Source organism: Prionailurus bengalensis, chromosome D3, assembly GCF_016509475.1.
Source record: "Prionailurus bengalensis isolate Pbe53 chromosome D3, Fcat_Pben_1.1_paternal_pri, whole genome shotgun sequence".
Taxonomy (NCBI): Eukaryota; Metazoa; Chordata; class Mammalia; order Carnivora; family Felidae; genus Prionailurus; species Prionailurus bengalensis.
In genome coordinates, this window is record NC_057356.1 from 8,986,348 (window position 1) to 9,013,816 (window position 27,469).

The 27,469-nt window shown below is 46.3% G+C and overlaps 1 protein-coding gene and 1 non-coding gene across 6 annotated transcripts in view; both read left to right on the forward strand.

Moving 5' to 3' along the window:
• The window catches only part of CUX2 (cut like homeobox 2), a 264,392-nt gene that overhangs the window by 89,384 nt on the left and 147,539 nt on the right, over positions 1 to 27,469 (forward strand). The gene's annotated exons all lie outside the window — the stretch shown is intronic.
• LOC122471087 lies at positions 21,869 to 21,972 on the forward strand. Its single transcript, XR_006294104.1, has one exon. It is a non-coding gene; the product is annotated as a small nucleolar RNA U13 (small nucleolar RNA).

A 27,469-nucleotide genomic window follows, 5' to 3' on the forward strand; every position in this document is an offset into this window, starting at 1 on the left:
CTCAGAGAAGAGACTTGCCCAAGGTCACGCAGCAAGTAAGTGGCTGGCTGGTATTTAACCTCCCGGAATCTGGTTCCAGGACCCAGCACTTGTTTTTCAGGAGGTCTGTCATCCAGGGCAAGAGCCAACACATTTGAAGGCAATGCAGGAATTTGCAGGTTTTTGCTGTCAGGTGGGTGGAAAGTCCCAGGTGGGTGGGAAGGGGGTCAGGATTTGGTCTAAGAATCCTCTGCTTAAGGGGTGCCTGGGTGGCTCAGTTGGCTTAAGCGTCTGACTTTGGCTCAGGTCATGATCCTGTGGCTCGTGGGTTTAAGCCCCACATCAGGCTCTCTGCTGTCAGCACGGAGTCCGCATTGGTTCCTATCTCCCTCTCTCTCTCTGTCCCTCCCCAGCTCGTGCTTTCTCTCTATCTCAGAAATAAATAAAACATCAAAAAATATTTTTAAAAAAATCCCCTGCTTAAACTAAGGCAGTGGGGGCAGCTCAGGGCCAGAGGTGAGAGACTTTGGTCCAAGGCAGTCCCATTGCCCTCCTCCTTATTCTGCTGATATTATTATAATTGTTGTTATTATCAAGTTGAATTAAAGTCCATCACTTTGGGAAAGGGAAAATTCTGGAAGGGAAATCACCAAAACTTCAGTAGAGGTTGTTCCTGGGTGATGAGATTTTTCAAAAGTTTTTATAGTGGAAAATTTTAGACATCCACAGAAACAGAAAAAAATACAATGAATCCCCTTGTCCCAGTCACCCAGTACCAACTGTTATCAGCATCCTGCTGTTCTGGTCTTGTTTATCCAACTGTCTCCCTCCACTTTTTTTTTTTTTTCTAGAATATTCTGAAGAAAATCTCATAGGTGGTGGTGGATTTTAAGTGATCATTATTTTTGATTCATCTGGATTTCCTAGTTTGTGTAGAGAGATTTGTATTTTTTGTTGGCTTTAAAACTCGCTGAACTTTTAAGGTGCCCAATCTCTGGGCACCTCTGCTTCCTCGTCTGTAAAATGGGCCTGCTAACAGGAGTCAGTGAGTTCATCTCTGTAACACATGCCACAGCATAGGTACTGCTGTTTGCATTATTATTTTGAATGAGGTATATTTTTTAAGGCACAGATTCTGCTTTGGGGCTCTTGACCACAATGTGAGCTGCTCTGCTCAGAACCACCATCCCCTTGCCCTCTCAGTCTGCCCCACGTGTCAGGTACATACACATGACACAGTGAGAGCCCAGGCTCTGTGCCCCTGGCCGGGAGACCCTATGCTGGCGCTCAGCTTCTCAGTTTCCACATCTGTATGTTGAGATTGTTGCGGCACCCATAGGGCTGCCCCGTAGGCTGCTTTGCATGGATGGAAGGAACTAGTGTGAATAAAGGTGCAGTATAACGCTTGGCATACGGTAATTGTTGATTGGCACCCGCTCTCTAGACTTCGTTTGGGGATGAGAATGGGGCCAGGGCAAGAATGAGGTGTGGAGCCACCAGCCAGTGGACAAGCTCTGGCCACCATACCATACAGTCAGGTCACCTGGGTTCAGCCCTGCTGTGACATTTGAGACAAGTGTCCTGACCTCCCTGGGCACCCACGTGAGAGGCTCTAGCCTGGGCTATAGAAAGCCACAGAGGTTGGGGCTGCAGCTGCCGGGACTCCTGCACCCCTCTTTTCCTCCCCTCCCCTAACAGCAGCCACAGCCAGGCAGGCTGGCCGGCGGGAGGGGCTTGGCATGAGGACCAGCAGATGCCAGTCTCGCTCTGTGCACAGATGTATCTGCCAGTTTCTGATGGGGAGAAGCGATCTGGGAGTCGCTCACTTCATTGATAATTAAATTCAAATTAAGAGAGATTTGCATTTATCAAAAGCCTGTTTGACAAGGTGTCACTGTTCCCATCCAGCACCCGGGCAGGCGCTGGGGAGCCTGGGGAGTGGGCAAGGGGAGGTGCAGCTTCGTGAAGATAGGGAGGGAGCGATTGGTAGGGGCAGGGAAACGGGAAGAACAACAGAGAGGCTGCCTGTCAGCCCTTCGTTATCACAGAGGGTCATGGCTCAGTGGTAAATGGGATGAAACACTGTGTGGCCTTCATCAGACTGCTTAACCTTTCTGAACCTCACTTCTACACGGTAGCCCCCAGGGGCTCCTTCCAAAGAGATGGACTGCTGTTTGGCATTGGGTTAGGCTAGGAATCCCCAACTCTGCCACCCTTCTTGGCTGGAAGCCGGAGGGCCACAGATCTATGAGGGGTGTTGGTGGTGCCCCCCAGCTCCCCTCCTCAGCTAGTGCTGCCAGCTGCTGGTGAGGTGGCTGATGGTAGCTCCCTGCTGTTTCCTTGCCAGGGGATTCTCAGCCTCCAGGAGTGCTTGCCCAGACACGTTCTGTCCCACCCCGCTCTGGGGGCTGACCAACTGATTCAGGGGACCAACAGCCCTGCCCCCTTCCTTCCAGGCAGGACTGTCCTATGGTACCATTCACCCTTCAGAGCTCCCCCTCTGAACCCACCTCTCTGCCCAGCTTCTGCCCCTGCCCCTGCCCCTGCCCCTGCCCCTGCCTGCCTCCCTCACTCCCTCCAGCTTCCTTCTGAGTGTCTTCCTTCCATGAGTCATCTGTATAAGAATCCCCACCTCAGGTTCTGTTTGTAGAGCACCTAACTCAGGAAAGAACTCAGTCTGGGCTCAAGTCCTGTCTTCAGTGTGTGTGATCTCCAGCAGGCTGTCAGCCTCCCTGAGCCACATGGGGCACATGAGGATAAGATAGGCCCCACATCTGGGATGCCTGGGTGGCTCAGTCAGTTAGGTGTCTGACTCTTGATTTCAGCTCAAGTCATGATCTCATGGTCATGGGATTGAGCCCCATGTCAGGCTCCACGCTGTCAGAATTCCTGCTTGGGATTCTCTCTCTCCCCTTCTCTCTGTCTGCCCCTCCCCTCTGTCTTGCATGCACATGCTCTCAGTCTCTCAAAATAAATAAATAAGCATCCAAAAAAAAAAAAAAAAGATAGGCCCCACTTCTTAGGGTTCTTTTCTAGGATCACAGAAAATTGTGGATGTGACATCCCTTCTTGTCAACTGGAGGCTCTCTTCAGAGACGAAAAGGATCCTGTTGGTCTGAGGGGTCCAAGTGTGCTTGGTAGGAGGAGAGTGGAGAGGTTTTGGGGAGCAGAAAAGAGAGAGGTATGTGCTGGGACATTTTCTGCCTCCCTGGGTTGGGATAGGCTACAGAGAGTGGACATTGCAGGCCTGGTAAGAAAAGAATAGCAAATGGCATTTGTGGCAAAGAGAACTACACGGGCAGAGCCTGGGGTGAGATACCCAGAGAAGGTCGTGGAGGTGGAGCGTCAAGTCAGGTTAGGGGTTCAGTGGGAGAGGGAGGTGGGCAAGGCCATGAGATTGTGATGGGTGGCCCAGACTTTGTCTTGAGTGCACTAGGGGCCATGGCTGGGTTTTGAGCAGGAAGTAGTACTGTGTTTTAGATTTTAGAAGGGAATTTAGATTTTAGACATCTTGGTAGAGGCATCCCTCCTTCTGCTCCTTGAGGGAGATACTCTTTGTGGTTAAGTGAGCAGACTTTGGATACAGACACCTATGTCTGCCACTTCTTGTTCAAGAACCAGATAAAGTATTTGCCTTTTCCTCAGTTTCCCCACCTGTAAAATGGGCATGATGCTATCTCCTTGGGGCAAATAAGACTATTATACAAATGACTGACATTTGCTGGCCTGCTGCATGGAGAAGAGTTTAGAGCGGCCCAGCATGGAGGTGGGAGCCCAAGGAGAAGCTGGGCCCATGATCCAGGTGAGAGATTGTAAAGGGCCCAGTGAACACAGCTGTGAGGATGGGGGTGCACAGTGGGGAGATTCAAGAGATGTCTAGGTAGCAGAATGTTGGGGATTTAGTGACAGATATACAGAAGAGAGAGCGATGGTCAAGGACAACTCCTAGCATTGGAGGCCTAGGTAGGGGATGGAGTCCTTCCTGAGATGCAGGAATGTCCTCACACCCCTTGGAATCCTCCAGGTAAGGAGGTCAGTGCTCATGTTGGGGAGCAGTATAACCTTCACTTGCTGTGTGATTATGGGCACATAATCTCTTCATCTCTGGTCCTTATTTGGTCATCTAAACAATTGTAACATCCCTCCTGCCACTGACCGTCAAAGCGTCTATGTGGTAGGCAAGATAAAGAAATGTCATCACCATGGATATTTCTCTAAGGAAGTGAAGTCTGGCTGTAGCAAGAAACACCAAAGTCAGACTCCAGAAGGAACAGTCTATATAGTGGGTCTCTGGGCAGTTGTGAAATTCCGTCCCTGGGAGACCCAGTGATCCAGGAAAGGAGCCCCTGGACACCTGGTTCAGCAGCAGGGTTATGTTCGGAAATACTGGCTGTTGAGGTCATTGTTACTGAAATTGTTGCCTTTCAAGCTCTGCGTTGGGGCAAAGCCTCTGGATCCTCCAACGGTGCTCTTCTGTGGCAGTGGGAGGTCCTGGCTTTATCTGATCTATTCCCCCCCCCCCCCCCTCCATCTCAAGACCAGCCAAATTGCTTCTCCTTCCTTGGGAGGCTTTTGTATTGTGGCAAAGAAAACCTGATATAAGAAAATTTGTTATACAAAGTGGATAAACAAAGGGATGGCTATAAGCATTGCACAGGCTCATCCATTCCTTCCACAGTGCTTAGCTTCCCAAGGTCATTTCAAAAGGATAAGATTTGAGAAGAATGGTTTCCTGGAAGAAACTGCCTACTGTGTTAAAGGCATGGGCCCACCTTCATTCTGCTGAAGGGTTGTTCATAGTTACAAGTCCTAGGTGTCAAAATCAGACAGACTTGGGTTCAAATCTTGACTCTGCTTTGAATTAGCTGTGTGACCTTAGGTAAGTCACTTGACCTCTCTGAACCTCCATTTTCTTAAATGTAAAATGCAAATATGAACACAGGAGTTGGGAGAAGCAGTGAGGTGGTCTTGGAGCCAAGTCTAGAGTAAATGTCAGTATTTGGCATTTCCAGTAACTTCTCTGTTCTTTTCATCCCTATTCTGGTTCAGCTCCCTGTCCCTCACCTTGCTCCTTGTAGAAAATTTTCTAGTCTTGAAATGGTCTTTGTCAGCTGTGCTTACAAAAGCAGCAGAAGAGTTGGGGTGAGCTGGAAATGTACTCAACAACTTCCGAGCACCCATGCAGGGCTTTCGAGGGGCCCGATTTCCTGAGCAGAGGAGCAAGAACAGCAAGTCCAGGATTGTGTTGATCGGGGACAGTTGGTATGGAGGCAAGTCTCACTTTCCCATCAATACTGTAGATTGAGCTGGCAGCAAAGAGATTTTTGGAGTTTTACTGAGGCTTTTCTTAAAAAAAAAAAAAAAGGTTTATAATACAACCTGTCAAATTGAGAAGTCCCTCTTGATACAGAAAAATGTATACAGAAGGTAATTTTGGTTTCCCAGCCATGGTGAAGGCAGGTCTTCAGAAGTAGTCAGCTATCAGCTTTGTGGCTGGGTGTGCCCTCCTCTTTCATATTAATAGGTTTCATCCAGTTGATGGTCTCTATTTACCCACAAAAACAAAAAACAAAAACAAAAAACAGAACAAAACAAAACTGCCACAGCTAAATATAGCCCCTGCACAGGTAGCCTGAGACGGTCTTAAGTTAGGGGAACAAGGAGGGCAGGATTAGGGTGGAGATTTTGTGCATAATTGGAATTGTGAGAATTTGCAGTTCTTGTTCTACTTGGCTGGGGCTCCAGGGCTGCAGAGATCTCTGAAGTGACCTCAAAAGCTGTGTGACCTTGGGTGGGTTATACCTCCTCTCTGAGCTTCAGTGTTCTCCTCTATAAAGTGGCATCATATCTTTTTATGATGTTTCAGGTTTGACTTCCATGGCTCAGTTTTCCACCTGGGTACAGTGCCTGAGAAGTGAGTAGGATCGTGTGACACCTGTGGGACATATTTCTCCATTTTCATTTTTATCATCTCAAGAGATGAAAGGAGGTATTACATGAAGGGAGATCTTCTTTGTTGGTTGCCAAGCCTTGATTTCTTAGATCCTTAGAATTAAAATTATAACTTAAACCTGTATCTTAGGTACAAATTAGGGCTCAGGTGCGCTTAGTTCAATGATCCCCCCCCCCCCCATCACACACAGACACACTTGTCTTAGTAGAAGTGTCCTTCCTTCTCTCTTCAAAGGAGACAATCTTTTTTTTTTTTTTTTTAAGTAGGCTCCACACCCAATGTGGGGCTCAAACTCACGAACCTGAGATCAAGAGGCTCGCGCTCTACTGACTGAGCCAGCCAGGCGCTCTGCAAGGGAGACCATCTTTTGTAATTATTAAGTGAGCAGGCTCTGGACACAGATACCTGTACCTGCCACTTGTTTGATAACCCAGGTTAAGTGTTTTCTTTCTCCAAGCCTCAGTTTCCCTATCTGTAAAAGAGGCATGTTACCATCTCCTTGGGCTAAATGAGATGATAATAAAAATATTTATTGAGGACTTGCTCTCTTTTTGGCCTTGTGCTAAGTAAGCATCATCTAAGTATCTAAGTAAGTATCTAAGAACAGTCCTGTGAGATGGGTACCTATATTATCCTCATCTTTCAGGTGGGGGAAACTGAGGCTCATAGTGGTAAAGTAATTTTCTCCAGGTCACATAGCAAGTACATAGCAGAGTTTAAGTCCCAGCTCTGGGCAATTTCAAAGTCTGGGCCCTTGAGCTCCCCAAGTTATGTGACCTCCTAATAAATGTCGTCTCAGCTCCATGCCTGGTATGTAGTAAGCACCCAGTAAATGTTGGCTGCAGTGACCATGGCAACGGTGGTGATGCTTGGGCAACCTTTGCTTGGGGGCAGGGGGACAGAATGGAGGATGGATTTCCCGGCGAGTTCTATCACGGATTCATAAATTTCCATCAGATTTCCAAATGGGAAGTCTCACACTGAGATGAGCCACATGCAAAGTACAGCCTTCCCATCTAGAATAAAAGGGATATATTTATATATACACACTCACACTTTGGTATCTCAGAAGCCAGGCAGAATATTGTAAAGCAATGTACAATGGCATAAAATATCGTCCCAATTTAATCCATCTATCTAGTGTTCCATCTAATTACTATATTAGAAAAGTCTTCAGACCATGTATTGAACATTATAAATGGGAATAAAATGATTCTGGTAATGGCTTAATAAAACAGGTGAGGTAGCTCCGTCTGTCTGCCTGTATCCTTGGACCATGGCCAGATTGATTTGTCAGGGAAGGGGGAAAAAAAAAAGAAAGAAAAGAAATGGGCTTGTGTTGTTGCACTTTGGAGATTGTCTCCATTAGGGGCCTTTGATTTTATTCTTGTTTTTCCTTATGAGAAGTGGTTATCGGTTCCTTTTGTTAACAGCAAAATATGTAGAACTGATGGAAAAACTGACAGCAGCCGTTTCATATTTTATAAAGCCGCTCCCAGCTTGTAATTTGCCGGTTGGGATGAATTGAGGAAGTCTGAAACTCCTGGTGAATTTGCAGATGATGGCTGCAGTCTTGTCTGAGGGCATGTGTAACCGTCGGGATTTAGCTGCTCTGAGAAGCCGCAGATGGGGGAGGTAGAGGGAGCCCAGGGTCAAGAAATTATATACCAACCATTTGGAACTAGAGTTCACCAGTCAGAGGAGATCTGGGCCTTTTGTACATCAAACGGTTTTTCTTTGTGCCTAGATAGGTGTTTGCTTTTTCAGAATCTCTGAGGCTTTCAATATAAATCATAAAATGACTTTCCCTTCTTCTCTCTCTCCAAATGCTCATTGTCTTTATACCTTGAGTCCTTGTTCCCTTTCCTTAAAACTGCCATTGCTATTGAGACTTGACACATCTCGGTCTGAATTTGCTCCTGGCTTTGGGGCTGGTAACCAGCAACCAGTGACAGGTGAGCCACACTAGCCATAGTTGTATATTCCTCTCCCCTTCTGAGACACTGCACCATGATGAAGGAGAAAAAAACACCCCTTCCCCCAAGTGCCATGCTTTTTTCCAGCCCCAATCTCTAATTTCTTGCTCCAAGTAGACTAATATGCGGGTGTCGGAGGTTAAATTCCAGTGCACCTAGGAGGTGCCCATCCTTCACAGAGGTCTAGCATTCACACCAGGCGTCATCTGCGTTGTCATGGCTACACGGGCCCAGGACCCCAGAGACGGGAGCGCAGAATTAATGGCAGTCCCGAGTAAAGGATTCCTGTCTTGGCGAGGTTGATGGATTACATTGATGTACCATTTGTCATACTGTAATTGTTCTGGCAAATGTAATACCCACTAGTATAAACATTGTACTGCTTTGCTAATAAAACCCAAAATAGGAAGAGAAAGGATGATACAGTGTTATGCTCACTTAAAGAGACAATGCCTCCTTTCCAAGTTGGAGCCCACTTCTTCTTCCAGAAGCCTCGGCACCTGATGCCTTCTCCATCGATGTGCACACATGTGCTAAGCAGCTGTCCAGCACCCACCTTTCCAGCATGTGTGGTGTGGCATGTGTGTGCAGACATATTCTCTAAGTCTCCCTCTCTATCAGCATCTCCCGTGATTCCTCTTCTTGAGGGTTTCATCCAGTCCAGCTGGGGACTGACTGATGAGTTATTGCTCAAAATCTCCTTGTGTTTCCTTGGTGACTGCCTGGCATCCCTGATGGAGGCTGTTTGTCCAAATTGACTCGGCATTCAAGGCTCTGCTCTAGCACAGCCACTGCTTCCGGGAAGTCTTACCTGACCAGCCCACCTTCACTGAGCTCACATCTCAGGCCTGTGTGACTCATCTGGTGCCCGTTCTGCCTTATGATCCCTCTCTTTAGATTGTGAGGTCCTTGAAGGGCTATTCCTGTAAGTAATGCACTCAGCTGCAAGTAACTGGAAACTCAGCCAGTGATGCCTTAAACTTATGGGTGTATTTTTTTTTTAAGAAACTTTATTTTAGGACACCTGGGTGGCTCAGTCAAGCGGCTGACTTCAGTTCAGGTCATGATCCTGAGGTTCATGAGTTCAAGCCCCGCATCAGGCTCTCTGCCTCTCTGCTGCTCATGCACACATACTGTTTCAAAAATAAACATTAAAAAATGTTTTTACATAAAAAAATAAAGAAACCTTATTTTTAGAGCAGTTTTTCATTCACAGAAAAATTGAGCAGAAAGAACAGAGTTCCCATATGCTCTCTGTGCCCCACCCATATGTGTAGTCCCCTCCACATCAGCATTCCTCACCAGAGTGGTGCATTTGTTATACTTGATGAACCTACATTGGCACATCGTCACCCCAGATCCACAATTTCCATCAGGGTTCACTCTTGGTGTTGTATATTCTGTATATTTGGACAAATGTACAATGACATGTATCTACCATTAGAATATCATATAGAGTATTTTCACCGCCCTAAAAAATCTTATGTGCTCTGCCTGTTCATCCTTCCCTCCTGCTAACCCCTGACAACCCCTAATCTTTTTACTGTCTCCATGATTTTGCCTTTTCCAGAATGTCCTATAGTTGGAATCATACAGTATGTAGCCTTTTCAGATTGGCTTCTTTTACTTAATAATATGCCATTAAGTTTCTTCCATGTCTTTACATGACTTGATAGTTTTTGGTTTTTTTTTTTTTTTAGCACTGAATAATACTCCATTTTCTGGGTACACCACAGTTTATCTACTTACCAACTAAAGGGCACCTTGAGGGTTTGTTTTTTTCTCACATAACAAAGTTCACAGGTATGCAACCCTCAGTCTTTTCATTCCACCATGTTGGCTTCCCCCTTCACAGCTGTAAGATGGCCTGTTCCCCTCCAGGTCTCATATTTGCAGGCCAGGAAGGAAAAGAAGGGAAAGCCAAAGGGACAGAGGGCAAAAGGTTTTCTTACAGTGAAGATTTTACCTTTGAATTCAGGAAGTTGAGCCCTCTTCAGAGACATCTAATCTTCATCTCGTTGTCCAGGACTCTGATTGGCCACGTGTAGCTGCAAGGGAGGCTGGGAAATGAGACCCTGTAGCTTTCCATTCTCTGGTAGAAGGTGGTGTTATGGTTGAATTATGTCTCTTCAAAATTCATGTGTTGGAGTCCTAACCCCCAATACCTCAGAATGTGGCTATATTTGGAGATAGGTAATTACCTTGACCTAAAAGGTAGTTAAGTTAAAATGAGATCATAGGGGTCAGCCCTAATCCAGTGTGACTGGGGTCTTATAAGGAGAGGAGATTAGGACAAGCATACATGTACAGAGGGAAGACCATGTGAAGACACAGGGGAAAGACAGCTATCTACATGCCAAAGAGAGAGGCCTCAGAGGAAGCCAACCCTGCCAACACCGCGATCTAAAACTTCTAGCTTCCAGAATTGTGAGAAAAGAATTTTCTGTTGTTTAAGCCACCCAGTCTGTGGTATTTTGTTGTGGCGGCTCTAGCAAACAGGTGCAGGTGGTAAAGGGGAAGGGGTTTGGAATAACTTTTGGGGGAGCAGTCTATAATGCTTGCCACAGGTGGCTTCTCTTATCATCCCATTTTACAGTCAGGGTCATTAACAAGTTCAGTGCTACATGGAAGTCTAGTATAATGATCAGAGTTTTGACTCACCCCCTCTGGGTTTGAATCCCAGCTCCACCACTAACAATTCTGTGCAACATTGATAGAATTGCTTCTGCCCCCTGAGGCTCAGTTTTGCCTTCTATAAAATGGGGCTGACAATAGCTCTGGTCTCCCAGGGCTGATATGAGAGTTATAAATGAGGTGAACTATGGGAGTTATCTACAGAGTGCCCAGGGTGTAACAACAATTTAGTCTATGCTCACAGAGGTGGCATTGGGGCCAGATCTGTCTGATTCCCAGGCCTAGCATTCTGTTTCCCTGGGAAGGTGACCTGATCAGAGCAGCACAGAAACGCCTGGGATTTATGCCCCCATGATCCACTCACTGTGTCTGTCCCCACAGCCTGAAGTACTTCCACCATGCTCTCTCTGCCCAGAGAAGCCCCCTCTTCCCTGGCACACCCACATCTGGAGTGAGGGGCTAAGCAGAAGCCTAAGGCCCTTTCACTCTCCCAGCTCTTGATTCCAGCTCTTGGAGGCTGGGGGCCCCGATTCCTAGATCACATGGAGCCAGGTTTGGTAACAGACCCTGGCACTGAGAGGAGACAGTATGAAAATAGACAATGTGCCCACTTGGAACTGAGCACCTACAAGACTGTCATGGTTGGGGGGGGGGTCACCTGGCAGAGGAGTGGGGAGGCATAGCTGCTGGCCTGGAGAAGACCCCTGAGATACTGCAGCCAAAGGTGTAGAAGTCCCAGGTAGGGGCATCTGGATGGCTCAGTTGACTAACTGTCCAACTCTTGATTTCGGCTCAGGTCATGACCTCACAGTTCATGGGTTCAAGCCCCACATCAGGGGATTCTCTCTCTCTCCCTCCCTCCCTCCCTCCCTCCCTCCCTCCCTCTCTTTCTGCTCCTTCCCTACTTGTTCTCTTTCTCTCGTCCTGCCCCCACCTCTATCTCAAAATAAATAAATAAACTTAAAAAAAGAAACAAAAGGCCCAGGTAGACATGTCCAGAAAGGTGATATATCCAGTAGGGCTTGGTTGAGTGAGACTTTTGGGTGGTGCAGATCCTTGAACACATTCTCCACCCAGGACCTGATCCTTGGCCTGTCCCTAAAAAGTACTTCTTCCAATTCAGTGATGCATCTGCTGTGGAAAACAGTATGACAGCTCCTCAAAACATTAAAAATAGAATTACCGTATAATCCAGCAATTCCGCTTCTGTATATACACCCAAAAGAATTGAAAGCAGGGACTTGAATAGATATTTCTACACCCATTTTCACAGCAGCATTGTTTACAATAGCCAAAAGTTAGAAGCATCCTAAGTGTCCATCAACAGATGAGTGGATAAACAACTGTGATCTGTTCATATAGTGGAATATTATACAGCCTTCAAAAGGAAGGCAATCGTGATATGGATGAATCTTGAGGACATTAAGCCAAGTATAATAAGCCAGTCGTAAAAGGATAGATACTATACGATTCTGCTGTATCATACTGTATGGTATGATACATACTCACCCAAAAGGAGTCAAATTCACAGAGACAGAAAGTGGAATTGTGGTTGCCAGGGGCTGGGGAGTCAGTATTTTATGGGTGCTGAGTTTCTGTTTTGCAAGATGAAAAAGTCTTGGAGTTGGATGGTGGTGATGGCTGCACAACTAATGCCATTCAACCGTACACTTAAAAAGGGTTGAAAATGGTAAATTTTATGTTATGTGTATTTTACTACAATAAAAATACTACTGCTTTCGTTACCGCTGCTACTACTGATACTAGTGATAATAAATGATGCGGCACTGCATACTTAACACAGAATATCTCATGTAATCCTCCCAATAACCCTAAGTAGATACTGTTAACAAGTAGTTAAGGACTGTACTGAGGTTCAGAGAGGTTAATACATTTGTCCAAGGTCACACAGCTAGCAAATGGCTGAACTGAGCCTTGCAAACACAGGTCTGTCTGTCCAAAACCCAGTCTCTCAACCATACCTAGACTGCCCCACACTTTGATTAAAGCACAGTTGAACTTGACACTATTGACATTTTGGGTTGGTTGTGTAGCAGCATCCTGGTCTCCCTCCACTAGATGCCAACAACACACACTTCCCACCCCTCAAAGGGAGATGGCCAAAGATGTCTCCAGATATTACCAAATGTCCCCCATGGGGCAAGGTCACCCCAGTTAAACCCACTGGTTTAACAGGGGCCTCTTGGCAGCACAGAGGATATTGGACAGTTGCCGTCGCTCTCACCAAGGTGGATTCGCCAGCCTGCAAGTAGCAGATGTTCAAGCTGCTGCTCACAGGCTTGTGAGAGCCCACATTTTAAAGCTACATCAGTGGCTGGAAATTAGCTTGTGCACAAAAGATCACTGGGGCGGGAGGGGGGGTCATAAATGCTTTCTTTGCCTGTTAAAAAGATTTTTTCACAGGGGACCCCCCACTGCCTGCACCCCCTCACCCTTAAACTGCCCAGACAGCTTGAACATCCCTTTTGGCATAAGGCTGGCCCACCCTTACTTGTAGCTTGAGCATTGTTCATTTGTAAGATGGTTCATATCAGCAGGAAAATGTCCACACAGGCCTGGGTACGTCCATACATGGTCCATACATGCACATAGTGGAATTATAGCCTTTCAGTGAAAGGTGCCAGGACACTTTGTTGGATGAATAAAGAAAGTGGTAGAATAGGATCCCGTTTTTGAGAATAATTCTACCTATGAATGTACATGTCAGTTGATGCATAGAGAAAAGCCCAGAGTGGACCAATGGTTTTGTTCCTATCTGTAGCCCCAGTGGCATAGCACACAGTAGGTGCTTAATCATTATTGATAGCTGAATCAGAGTGGAAAGACTGGGCTGTCAAACTTTCTTCTTTGTGTGCTTTTCCATCATTTGAATTTTTTATAGTGAGCGTATATTAACTTGGTGGCTAAAGGAAAAAAAAAAAAACTTCCCCCAAAGAAAGGAAATTAAAAAAATAAAATTATGCCTTGAACTTGCTTAGCTCTTCCCTTCCTTCTACAGAGCTCAAAACCCACGTGCCCATCTTGCCTGAGCCATGGGAAGAAACAAGCTTGTGCTTTATGGTCCTTGTTTAGTCATGCATGATAACATTGGACTCCTGAAGAAAGCTGCTTCTTTATTTATTTCTCTCACTTTGGTTTTTCCCTTAGGCTTTTGGAGGGGGAATAAACCAACAGGCACTGGGTGTGGACAAGAAGGCAGTTAGAGAAGGGGTTGGGCCCTGGAAAATTCAGTCTTGCCGCTGCACCTCAGGTGGGAGGCCGAGGGCCGGACCAAGTGACCTTTAGGTGGGGGAGGGAGCTTCCATTCCTGTGACTTTCTTTCCCTGTGGCTTCAAGATCCTTCCAGAGCTGCCCAAGCACTCAGAGGAGGTGGGGAGCATATGGAGGTCAGAGAGGAAGAACAAGGAATAGATCAGGGGAGGGGGCGGGGGAGCAAGTTTCAGGACCACAAAGAAGAGGGGTATGTCATCTTTATGTGCAGTGATGGAAGAGGGTGAAGAAACACCCCCACCCCCACCCCCACCCCAGCCTTCTGATTTCCAAATATTTGAAAGGCCTTTGAGTTTATACAGTTGCATCTCAGATGTTTTTTAAAGTTTACAACTGACCCGATTTGTAGAAAAAGATAAACACCCTTCCTATGTTTGGAGTCATATGTAATTTTTATCTCTTGACCTTTAAATGTAAGCAGCAGTAAAATGAAGAACTATTGCAGTCATTTAACACTCTGGCTGTACTAACTGGTTCCTGCCTGAGAACCGTGGTTTTAAATTGGCTAATGCAGAATACTTGCAGAGCTAATAATAATTCAGATTACTCCTGTCAGCTATTCCGGTTTCATGGGTAATTTAGTAGTTGAATAAATTTTTAAAAAAATTCATTCGTTACCATGCACTGTTATGAATCAGTAGATGGTTTACCATTGGCAGCAGTAACTGTAAGAAGATTTAAATTGCTACTGAAAAGGATTTGAGTGAAGGTAATGTTTTATAATGTTCTAAGCCATATGCACTACTTTCAGGCCTCATCAGTTTTACATTGATTCCTAGTGAAGTGTTTAATTGCATCATGAATGCAATATAATTCAGTTCTTTCTGCTAATATGGTATATATCTCAAAGTGATATACAGCACTGACAGGGAGAATTCGCAGTTTCGTCCGGATTTGGGAGGGCAGTGAGAATTGGGCGCCTACTGGATGCATGGAGAGCAGGCGGCAGAGGGGGAGGCTACAGCCTGGTGCCATCTTGCTAAGACTGGGTGGGAGGGGGTGTCATGAGCTTGTGTGGGGAGGGGGAGGCTGTGTTGTCACCATCCCTCAATGCTGACGGCCAGCCAGAGAGGCGTCTGGTGCTGTAGGCCTTTCCTAGGAGGGCAGGGAGATCTCCTAGTGGGCTTACTAGTCACATAAGGCTGGCCAAGCCCACTCCCGCCATCAAATGCTCATGGATTTCGCCTGGCCATCTCACTGGCCGTTTCTAAGTGGTTATCAAAAATTGGGTTTTCTGGGGCACCTGGGTGGCCCAGTTGGTTAAGGCTCTGACTCTTGATTTCGGCTCAGGTCGTGATCTCATGGTTCATGAGTTCAAGCCCCACATCAGGCTCTGTGCTGACAGTGTGGTGCCTGCTTGAGATTCCCCCTCTCCCTCGCTCTCTGCCCCTCCCACACATGCATGTGCATACTTGCTCATGTTCGCCAGCCTTCTCTCTTCCCTCTCAAAATAAATAAATAAACATTAAAAAATAATTAACACAAATTAGCCTCAGATACTATTGATGGCTGCCTTCAACTGGGAACCACTTGATATCTTGGTTCTGAATTTTTTTTTAAGTATGTTTCAGTGCATTCATTTGCTCAGGCTGCCATAACAAAGTACCACAGACCAGGTGGCTTCAACAACAGAAATTTATTTTCTCACAGTTCTGGAGTTTGAGATCAAGGTGTCAACAGCGTTGATTGCTTTTGAGGGCTCTCTCCTTGGCTTGCAGGTGGCCATCTTTGTGTTCACCAGGCAGTTCTCCTTCTATGCCTGTCTGTGTCCAGATTTCCCCTTTCTCTAAGGACATCAGTCGTATTGGACTAGGGACCTCATTTTAACTTGATCGCCTCTGTAAAGACCCTATGTCCAAATAAGATCACATTCTGAGGCAATGAGGGTTAGTACTCCAACATAGGAATTTTGGAGAACACAGTTCAGCCCCATAACACCCTGTATAGAAAGAAGGCGTGTGTGTGTGTGTGTGTGTGTGTGTGTGTGTGTGTGTGAGACTGTGGCAGGGTGGATGAGGGCTCTCAGTGAAGGGAACAAGGGAACAGTGCTAACTGCACTCTAATCAGAAGGCTCTTTCTGTCAACCCCTGTGAATGATGTGAAAGTCAGACTTGCTTGTCACGTCAATCCCTTCTCCAGCAGGACCTTAAAATCAGAGTTCATGCATTTTCAGATATCTGATTATTGTGCAGCCACAAAGCAAACGCCTAGGACCCGGGGCTCCCCCCTCAGCCTGGCGCCTCGATGTAATCAGAGCCTCCTTTTTATCCCCACTCTCGAGGAAGGCCAGCCAGGCCACCTTTTTGATCATCGTAACCTTGATGCAGAAGAATAATTTATCCATGCCCCCGGACAAGGAAATTGCAAAATATTATTTATGAAGGTGAGCCGACACGTCGTAATTCTGGCCCTGCATTTCTGGATGTGGCTGGCCAAGATGGGGGAAATGTGGGTGATGTTTGATAATAAAATGGGACAGTGTACCCATGAGATACAGGTGTGGGAGGAGCAGGGAGTCAGGCATCCCACAAGAGAGATTTCAGGGAATGAGAATTACTCTAGAAGCTGACCCAAACTGCCTTTCCATGGACTCTCAGGTCAGAAGTGGAAGGAGAAAAGTCTCCAGGATATAGAGGCTGCTATGAGAGGGGATACTGAACAGCACTGTGGACAGGGAAAGTCACGGGGATCTTCTTTTGAGGATTGTGGCCTTGGTTTGGGGAACTTGGGAGGTTTGCAGTACAGTGGTTATGAGCCCTGGTTTTGGAGCTAGCCAGCCTTGAGTTTGAGTCCTGGTTGTCTATAGCTTTCTTTGTAGTTTTGTGACATTGAGCAAGTTAGGTCACTTTTCTGAACCTGTTTGTTCATCTGTACAATAGGATTAATAACAAATCAACCCAAGTGTTGCCTTGAGAGTAACATGAGATAATGCAGGTAAAATGTAACTGTCTTCTCAGTGGGCCTGACTCCTTACCTAGCAGCAATTAAGTTGAGTGTCTAAGGATGCAGCTCTGGAGCCAGATAGCTCTTAGACCTTAGACTAGTCACTTCATCTCTCTGAACTTGCATTTTCCTCATCTATCAAATGGGCACAAAAAAGGTTACAATTTCCTAGGGTCCTCTTAAGGGTTGAATGACTGAATGGAAGGAGAGCATTTAACAGTGCTTGTTTCATAGTAAATGCTCAGTAAATGTTGGCCATTAATATAAGTTCCTAGGACATAGTTCTTGGCAGTCTTTCTTCTGAGAAGCCGTTCCCAACCTTGACTCGGATTTAGAGGCAGCCTGTCTCCCATCTGCCAATGCTGTCCTGTCGAACAACATGCTTAATTTAAAAATCCAAATGGATTTGCATTCCTTATGATTTGAAAAAGTGCTCTGAGCACTGAGAAGTGCCCCATAAGGGGGCAGAATATATGTTCCCCGGGGGAACCACTGCAGCATCTGTCCACCACAGAGGAGATGGCAGACCCCAGCAGACCCCAACATCTCTGACTGCCCAACTCACAGACCGGTTGTGGCAACTAAGCGCCACGACTCTTAGGCATCAGCCGTAGGAAGTTCAGCCCAGTAAATGTTTTGCAGTCTCTCAGCAATTTGGGGTTCTACCAAATTAGCGTTTGGTATTGAATTAGTATTCATTTTCTCTAATATGATATAAAAGTATAATCACATTAGTGACTTTTATAGCATATTAGATTACACATTTGGAACACGTCCCCGCCTGAAGCAGCTTTAGGCAAAAAAAAAAAAAAAAAAGTCCCGCCAACAACAATAACAAGCAAACCATCTTCCACCCTGGCTCGCAAGCCCCGGCTTTTCCAGCTGGGCTGCAGCAACCTGGATAGAAAATTCTCTGCTCTCTGCCTCCTGGTCCCTACAGAGAAAGAATTTTCATTCCACCGCCATGATTTGTGAAGCATTGAATTTAAGACCTTAATAGTCGTTCCAAATGAATGTTTCTTTAATCCCGGGGCAGAAACGCAGGCTGTGGTTGAGATGTAATTAATAGCACTAATTACTCTTCTCTCCCTCCATCCACTTTTCCTCCTGCCAGCATCCCCGTTCCCCAAGAAACCTGGCAGGAACACCAGAAATATTCACCTTTTGCTCCAAAATGTCCCTGGACAGAGAAACCAGGGCTCACCCCAATCATGGCTCTCTGTTTTGAAAGATTTTCCTTCTGCCTCCCAATGGTTCCTCTAGTTCTGGGACTCCTGGGCCTTCCAGAAGTTTAGATTTTTTAGGACCTGTTTCCAGCCGTCATGGTGACTCAGCCAGTTGTAAAGGGTGATGTCCTAAGGAGGCAGCAGCACATGGCCTGACTTTCCTGAGCATTTTTCTCTGGACTGTAACCTCATTGATGCATTGGTTCAAACATAGATGATGTTGCTTACAGACTCCCCAGGGTGCCTGCCTTCAGAGGGACCCCATCAAACCATTTTTCGCTACAAAGAATAAAGGATGAAATTTTTTTTCTACGTATAATGAAAGCAAGTAAACTGGTCAGGAGAGCTAAAATGATTTATTTATACATTGCCTCGTTCCCAAATAATTGAAGGCTGGGTAGACTCACCCGGATAGGCTTTGAACGTAGGTTGCATCTTGCATGCGAACTCTGAGAATTCAGCTGTAGTAGCTTCCTGGAATGTCACATTGAGAAAGATTCTTAGACCACATGCCGGATCAGCAAAAGAGAGTCTCATTCAGTCTATAAACATCTGATGTGCCAGGCACTGCTGTAGGCACCAGTGCCACTGCCTCCAACTGGGTAGCCAAAATCCCTCCCCTAAAAGATTCACATTCCAGTTGGGAGAAGCTGACAATAGATACCAATAAAGCCAGGTTATGCAGGGCTTGAGCACAGGAGAGAGTTGACACATCCTATTCTAATTGCAATGGAAAGCCATTGGAGGATTTTTAATAGGGAAGTGCCAGTATCTGGTTTATGTTTAAAAGATAAAAGCTTTTTTTAAAACAATCACTCTGGGAAAGGAGACAGGGGGGAGAAGTTAGAAGGTCAGGTTCAAGGTTTTTGCAGGTGTCTGAACAAGGAATGGTGGGGGATGAGTAACAATTGATTTGATTTGAACTCTATTGTAGAGATCCAGCTGACCAAATGGGCAATCCATTAGTAATGTCTGCCACAGATGTGAGAGGTGACAGTGAGCACTTGAATGCTATATTTGCCATCTCTATAAGTCCTTTTTAGGCTGGTGAAGGGAGCTAGAGAGGATGAAAGGGTCACTCAGAGATAGTAATCCATGGCTTTAGTAACAGCTACAGATAATCCAGGGAAATTTGAAGGAGAATATTCACTGACTGTCCTTGCAGACATTATGGGGAACTTAGGCATAAGATGCCATATTGTCTTAACTAGAGATTGTCCAGGGATCAGTAAAGCAAATGGGACCTTCAAAAGACCGATATTAGACCAAATCCCTGTAGAGATGTGCAGAGGACCAACATGATTCCATAGAGACATACTCAAGGAGGTTCAAAGAGAAGAAGCTAGGCAGAAAGCCATCAGTGGAACCAGTTAATAGGAAAACAGGTTTTAATTATCTCAGGTGAAAACAGAGGATCAGAGACAATCCCCTCTTCTCTCCACCCTACAAATAGGAAGGACTCAGCAGTGTTGGTGGGGGGCAAGAAGATAAATAGCAAATAACCAACTGGAGGCCCCTTTGGGTTGTTTTCTCCTTCTCCTCTTCCCCTTCTCCCACCTCCTCCCCACTCCTCCTCTAAAGCTCTGTCTTCTCTTAAGATCAGACACTTGGCGAAAGTCAGTCATCATGTGATTTAGCAGGGTGAAAAGTCAGCTTGGCATTGGGCAAGGAACTGGATTTGGAGAGGGAAGAGCCACTTGAAAAGCCTGGAGCACCTACATGATGCTGCAAGACTGCAGTATGGGGAGCCCCGTGAATCCTGTTACAAAATATTTTTAAACCATTCAGAATAAGGGAAATTTGGTGAGATTATGATATTGAACAGGGCTCTATGTGTAATGTATAACTTTCTATTTTTAAAAAAGGTATGAGGACAGGCTTTGTGATTATAGTCCAGTCTCTTCAACATCCATTCCTAGGAAGAGTCTAGAAAAACTGTTAAACTATAGTCTCTGTCCTTGTGCCCTTGATTCTCACAGTTGGCTGTGTGGCTTCAGGAGCATCCAGCCCTAGACAAACTTAATTTCCTTCTTTGACACAGGCTGGCCATGAAGATAGAGGGTGCAGGAAATAGGACCCACATGAGGCCTCTACCCCAGCCCCTTCCCCTCAAGCCTGGAGCGAGTCATGCAGACCCCTGGCTCTCAAACCCAACTGATGTTTGGACCCCTTGCTCCTACCCAGAAAGGTGCTGACAGCACCCACCTGGGAACTCAGCCTGGCCTCTCGAGCCAGAATGCTGGGCCAGCTTGGAGAACCCCTGGAGTATCCTATTTTAAAATACTAATTTTCAAGGATACATTACTCTATAAGCAATATACACATCATCTTTTAAACTGAGACATTAAAGATGAGCATAGAGTGAATGGTAAATCTCCTCAACTTGTAGCCCCTTTTTGTCTGCTCCGCATTTATTTGTTTTTCCAGGACACTTTAACCATAGACAAGCATACAAGTATAGCCCCTTATTAAAATAGAAAAGAGATTAGGGAATTATTTCTTCCTTCCTTCAATACTTATAAAGTGCCTACTGTATGCTGGGTGCTGAGAATATAGCAATGAACAAAAGAAAAATGGTCTTTCAGGATATGAACAGTCTAGGAGAGGGCTGGGGGGAACTGATGAGAAGCATATAAACAAATAGAATAAAAGAATCACAAATTGTGGTCCTACAAAGCAAATCAACAACGTGCCATGGTAGAGCAGCAGGGGAAGGGGGTATTTAATGGATTATGAAATATAAGGAGTCTGCCATGGAAAGAGGTGTGTGTCTGGATGTGAGGTGTGTTTCGGTGTCTGGGTAGTGTAGGATGTATCTGGGTACGTGTGTTTTTATCTCTGTGTCTGGGTGTGTGCTTCTTTACCCCTGTGAATATCTGAGTGTCTGGGTTTGTGTGTGTGTCTGCATGTGCACATGTGTGTGAATCTTATCAGAGAGGGTTGTTCTGGGACTGAGAGCTCTTGTGACCAGAGCCAGTGGAGGTTGGAAGTGCAGGGGGAGAGCAGAGCTACACTTAGCTGTGCAGGCTCCTTAGCTACATGGGGGGGGGTCTGGGTTTTTGACTCAGTACCCACAGAACTGACAGAAGGCCATCCAAAAGCATTATTAGGGATCTCTCTGAAACAGTATTATGGGGGCAAGCACATGGCCTGGAGGAGGCTGGGTGGGGGTGGAGAATGGTTTGGGCTTCACTAAAAGTGGAGGTGATGGGGCTTACTGGTAGGTGATTTAATGTGGCAGAATGGAATGAATGGAAATGCCTCCCGGGCTCCTGGCCTGAGCATCTGGATGGATGTACCACCTTTTCCTGAGATGGGGAAGATGCTGGGAGAAAGAGTGAGGAGCAGACAGGAGCCCAGGGTTCCTTCTTGGCCATGGCAGATCTGAAATGGCCTCCCAGAGGGATGTCAGTTCTTCAGGGGGGTGGGCCATTGGAGCTCAGAGTCCTGTGGCCTGGAAGTGAGTCCTGGGCTGGGTCCTTAGAGGACCTGGCCATGTCCAAGGACCAGCTAGACCACCTTTCCCTGGCTCTGAGGCCCTGAGCAGAGCATCGAAGGCCCCCATCAGTTATGTTAGCACAGCCCTGGGGGGCACTGATGCAAGAAACCATTAGAGGGATGTCTGCTCTGGGGACCTGGCCCCAAACCTTAGCAGCAGGGAGCTGTTTGGAGCTGGGGTATTTGTGGGCCTGGGTCTCCCAGCATCAGAGCTATGGAACAGTAGATCACCTCCCCAGAGGCTGGGACAGGCTTCCCAGAGGCCAGTTTCTGTTATCCTTAGCTCAGAAAGTAAAGGTACATTGCATTGCTAAGATGATCATCTCTTGTGTGCCTTGGTTGAACATAATCTTTAAAAGCTAGAGCTGATCCTTTCGTAGTTCTTAAGCATGATGATTGGGTGTTCACACTGTTATGTGACACGTGCCTCCCTCAAATCTTGTTAAGACCTTGTCCCATTACCCATCTGACATAAGAAAAAGAAAAAAGCTAAAGCTGCTGAGCATTTTACTGCGTCAGTCCTAACGACCCATAAGCTGAGTTGATCCTCACAACAACCCCTAAGGCAAGTTCTGCAATGATTCCCATTATACAGGTCAGGAAACTGAGGCTCAGCAAAGTCGTGGTTGCACAGCAGTGCGTAGACAGGATTTGAAACTAAGCCAGTCTAACCGCAAAGCCCGTTTTCTTAGTTTTCACATGCTGTGCCAAACGCTTGCTCTAAGTTATCTCTTAAAGTCACAGGTACTCTTCAGTGGGGTTACCATTGTACCCATTTTGCAGAGGGGGAAACTGAGGCTCAGAGAGAGGAAACACCTGGGTCAGGATCACACAGCTTTTAAGTGGCAGCACCAGAATTTGAATGCAAGAATATAAGAAACCCTGAACTTTCTTTTGAATATGGGACATGCCTCTGACTACCAACCCCTGCCTCCCTGTCTCTACTGGCAGTAAAGGTCTCTTATCCCCCCAGCCCAAAGTGTCCCAATGACCCACTGAGGGCAGGAGACAAGACTCCATCCTTGGGGCTGCCTCAGCAACTTCCTAGGCAGGGCTTTACAAATTAATGAGAAACATCAGAGGTTCGTGGGCTCCTTAGATTATGATGGGACCTGGTAAGACCCCATCTCAAGAGAGGTGGGTTTATCACTGGAGTTCCTGCCTGGAGCCCTTGGTGGGCAGGGGCTGGCACTCATGTTGGACTTAAGTAGCGTTAAAGCCGCTACTTCTGGGACATGAAGTCTAAGCCAGCTCATGGGGGTTTGGGCCACTCTGTCCACTGGGAGACCCCAGTGATTCATTAGGACAGTTCTTTCCATCAGAGCATTGATGGGACAACGCTAAACAGCTCATGAGCAGTGGGTACCCTGTGTGGGATTCACCATTCACTTTAGCATTTATACTTCAGAAAATAACGTGTGCATGCATGTGTGGGTGTGTTTCCAACCAGTAGTTGGAAAATCACACCCTGATTTAGAAAATCTACCTACTGAAGCTTCCAGAAGACCCTTGTTTGATTAGCAGAGCTGTTAAGAGTATGGGATTTGGGGTCATGCTACTGAATTCACAACCCAGCTCTGTTGCTTGCTGGCTGCCTGGCCTTGAGCTTGACTGCTCTTAACCTCTTCAGTTTTAGTTTTCCCACCTCAATGCATATTTGAAGAAACAAACGAGTGCCTAGAACTGAATCTGGTATAAGCTGTGCACTCAGTTTATGTTAGCTAAGTGCTACAATTGTTGCTATTGCAGTCTAAAATAAGTTTTTCTGGAAAGGGGCAGATAGTAAACATTTATGCTTTACAGGCCATGTGGTTTTTAACTACTAATCTCTGCCACTGTAACAGGAAAGCAATCATGGACAATATAATATGTACATGTGTAGATGTGGTTTCATCCCAATAAAACTTCCCTGTGACTTATGTATGAACATGGTGGGGAGAAAAGTCATTTTTCTTCTGGGAGAATGCGACCCTGGGAAAGCCAGACCTGGTGAGAAAGAAGAACACCTCAGAGGGAAGCAGGGCTAAGAGAGAGAAATCAAACCTTGTCAATATTGTTTGAGCTGCTGGATCTAGCCATGCCTGAAGCTACTCCTGCATTGTTCAGATAGGTGAGCAACAGTTTCCCTTTTATGCTTAAGCTACTTTGAGTTGGGATTCTGCTGCTTACAACCAAGAGTCCTAAATTATCTAAGCCTCTGCCCCAGTCGGGTATAACTACTTACCTGCTGGTATCTACTGACTCACTCCCATTCTTCCCTGCCAGGATCAAGTTCATGACACTACCCAAGAGCATCCTTTAGTCACAAATATATAACTTTCTTTTCCTGTGGGGGCTTAAATAGTTTCATTTTCAAGGTTACAAAATCCTTAGCAAGTAGGTGACTTCATTTCATAAACTTTAGTCCTCTCCTGTAAAATGAAGTTAATCACTGGACCAGTGATTAGGGTGTGTTAAAAGGGTTAATATTTATAAATGCTTGGAAGAGTCCCTTGTACCTACTAAGTACTACCTAAGTATCTGCTGTTGCTACTACCTGGAAACGGAGCTCACAGATTCTAGGCATTTTCCTGACAGATGAAGGAGACTATCAGGCAGGGATTGGTCTTTCCATATCCCCAGCACCGGTGCAGGCCTGGTATTGAGTGGGCACTTGGTATTTGTTGAATAAGAGTTAGAACAAGACAAGGCAGTCATGGAGAGTGGAAGTGAGAGACCCGCATAGATTGCGGCAAACTCTGAGGTGTTTGTGATTAGGAGTCAAGCTATAATTGCTTCGGGGATTTATAAAACCTTGAGACACGGAGGAATGTTAGGGGACGCACAAGCAATTTAGGGATTTGAGTGTTTGGGATTTAGGCCTTAGCTACTTAAAGTGTGGTCCACCACGGACCAGTGTCAGCATCACTTGAATGCCTGTTGAGAAAGGCAGGGACTCGGCCCCACACCGGACCTCTGGAATCAGAATCTGCGCTTCGACAAGATCCTGGGTGATTCTCGTGTGCATTAAAGTTTGAGAAGTGGAGAGGACAGGCAGATGCTGCGGACGTGGTCCCTGTGTCTTGAGGGGCTGCTTATGGAGGTGAGGATGTGGGGCATGTGGGCCTGTCAGCTGTTTTGTTAGGAATGCGTGCTGGCCTCTGCCCTTTGGCACAGTGGGTCACACCTGCCCAGACACACTGCTGGCCCGGTAAGTGGACTCTGACGTTGCCGCACAGTGGTTTGAGAAAACTACCACCCAGCTTCACTTCTTAAAAGTAAAATGAAAGTTTCCTTGTCCTTCACTCAAACAGTCCCTGCTTTGTAGGCTTGCTAACTTTGTGCAAACAGTAACAGCAATCAGCGATATGTATAATGTGATATCATGCATGTTGTGATTTCTTTTTCCTGATCCTCTTTTATCAACTTAATCCTGACGAAATGTGGATGACTTCTTAAAAATCTTCTAAAGGTGTCTGGCTGTCTGTGGTGGGGAGGTCATGGCGGGGGCCAGGTCAGGGTGGGCACGGTGGGTGTGACTGCAGGAGGATCCGCAGAACCAGAGCAGAGACACCTCACCAGGAAAGTGGCCTCCAGATTGAACAGAGGTGGGCACAGGTTTGAGGGGGAGGACACACACTCACTATCACCCATCTTTACCAAAAAGTGAGTATTGTGCTAAACGAAGGTTGGGGACTGGGCCACGTGCAGAGAGCGAGCTTCGAAATCCACATGACCTGGGTCCAAATCATAGTGCTGCTGCAGCCTGCTGACTGTGTCATCTCAGGCAAGGAAGTTTGTGTCTCTGAGCCTTGCTATCCTTGTCTAGAAAATGGAGCTAAAATATCGTTGACCTCATAGGGGATGTAGAGTCAGTGAATGCAGTGGTGACCAGAGCTGGCTGATAAGAACCAGCTGTTCTTCCCAGTTCTAGGTGTAGGGTGACGTCACACTGGGAGCTAGAAGTTGACCATGGTAGAAGAATTTACACACGGAAATGGTACACATCAAAACTTCTCTTTTTTTTCCCCAGAGAACTGGTTGTTAAGCATTTACCAACACGCTACTTGTTAAATGACAAGATGTATTTAAATTGCTATGCGCAATGCTTGGTAGTAGTGGTTATTACTATTATTCATTATAGAACCATAGGGCGCCTCCTTGGCTCAGTTAAGCATCTGCCTTTGGCTCAGGTCACGATCTCACAGCTCATGAGTTCGAGCCCCACATGGGGCTCTGTGCTGACAGCTCAGAGCCTGGAACCTGCTTCAGATTCTGTCTCTGTATGTCTCTGTTCCTCTCCTGCTTGCGCTCTCTCTCTCTCTCTCTCTGTCAAAAATAAACATTAAGAAATTTAATTATAGGACCCTAATATTATATAAATATTAGTGTGGTTTCATGATTGGACATTCCATATGTTGACTCTGCATTTATTTTAACTGCTTGGAGGCCTTTTCTGCTAATCCTCTGGTCCCTAGCCCTGTCCTGGATAGCTGATATTATTAGTTAGCTGAGTTCCAGATAGATGAAGTATCTTACAACTGCCCCAAATGAACATTTATTGAGCATGGACTGAATGCCAGGTGTTAGGAAAGCACTTTTCATATATGATCTCATTTAATCCCCCAACAACTCTGTGAGGCAGAAACTGTTATAAATCACACTGTGTAGGCACAGATGGGGCTCATAGAAGTTAGGTGACTTGCCCCAGGTTGCACAGCTGCTCAGTTGAAGGTGCTGGGCTTTGAACCCACGCATTTAACTCCGGAGGCTGTGATTTCACCAGGTAGATCCTAGAGGTTAAATGTGGAGGGGGCAGGTGCTTGGGTCCTTGGGGTGTGGACCCTCCTTCTTGCTGGGAGGCTTTGGGGATGGGGGTGGGCAGGGTCGAGAAGTCCTGACTGTGTCTGCTTGGCTGATGGCAAACAGTCCGATTTTACTAGATATGTGCAGGCCGGGTTCTGATTGGCAAGAGGATGTCTCTGTTGGAAGGGAATCTTGGCCACTTGCCTCTTGGCAGCAGGCTCTTGGCTACCACGTGGGCTGCCATGCTGAAGCAGTGAGAATTATTCGGCAACCTTGCCTGGGATAGTTTACAGTGGGCCGGGGGCTCTGCCAGTCTCTCAGACAGGCTGGCAGAGAGAGCAAGAAAGTGAGCACTGCCACAGAGAAGCCCACACTCAGCTTCTTCGCTGTTCTTCTGCCCCTGTCTGTCTCCATCTCTTGCCATCCCCCAGCCTCTCCCTCTTCCAGGACTTAAGGAGCCAGTAGTACGACAGGTGGTTTGGCAGCAAGGGAAACGACGTCTCCTGTCCCCACAGGCCTGCATTCCCTCAGCTCTACTAAAACTCGAGGCCTTTTGCTTCCATGGCTCCCAGTTTGCCTGAAGATGAAGTTCAGACTCCTTGGTTTGGCTTGAAGACTTCTCATGATATGACCCCTGCCTCCCGGTTCTTCATCATGCCTCCACAGGAGAGACTCAACTTCTTGTTTTTTCACAGTGTCTAGCCCAGAGCTCACTCAGAACATGTGGTTGAACTTGACTTACTTTGGGATTTGCATTCCTCGCCATGACTGTGTCTTAAGGCTGATTTTTCACATGCCAAGTGCTATGCAAGCTTCTAAATATTTTCTGTTCATATCTCATTGACTCATAACAACCTCACAGGTAGGCCCTGTTTTTTCCCCCATTTTACAGAGTAGGAAACTGTGGCACTGAGAGATTTAAATTACATGACCAAGATCATCCAGCTAGGACATAGCAGTGATAGATTTGAACCCAAGTCAGTCCAGAGCTCAAGCAGGCTCCAGTGGGATTTTCCTTAAACCACTTTGTGAGAGCCTGTCACCGGTTCAGTGTCATCACCCCCATCCCCGGCGGCCTTGTCAGCACAACAGCCCGCTTTGCTGGCTCCTCACATCGCCCTAGCTCTGCTGTGTCTACACATCCTTGATGAATTAACCTTGGCAATGCCAGCCTTGCCTTGTCA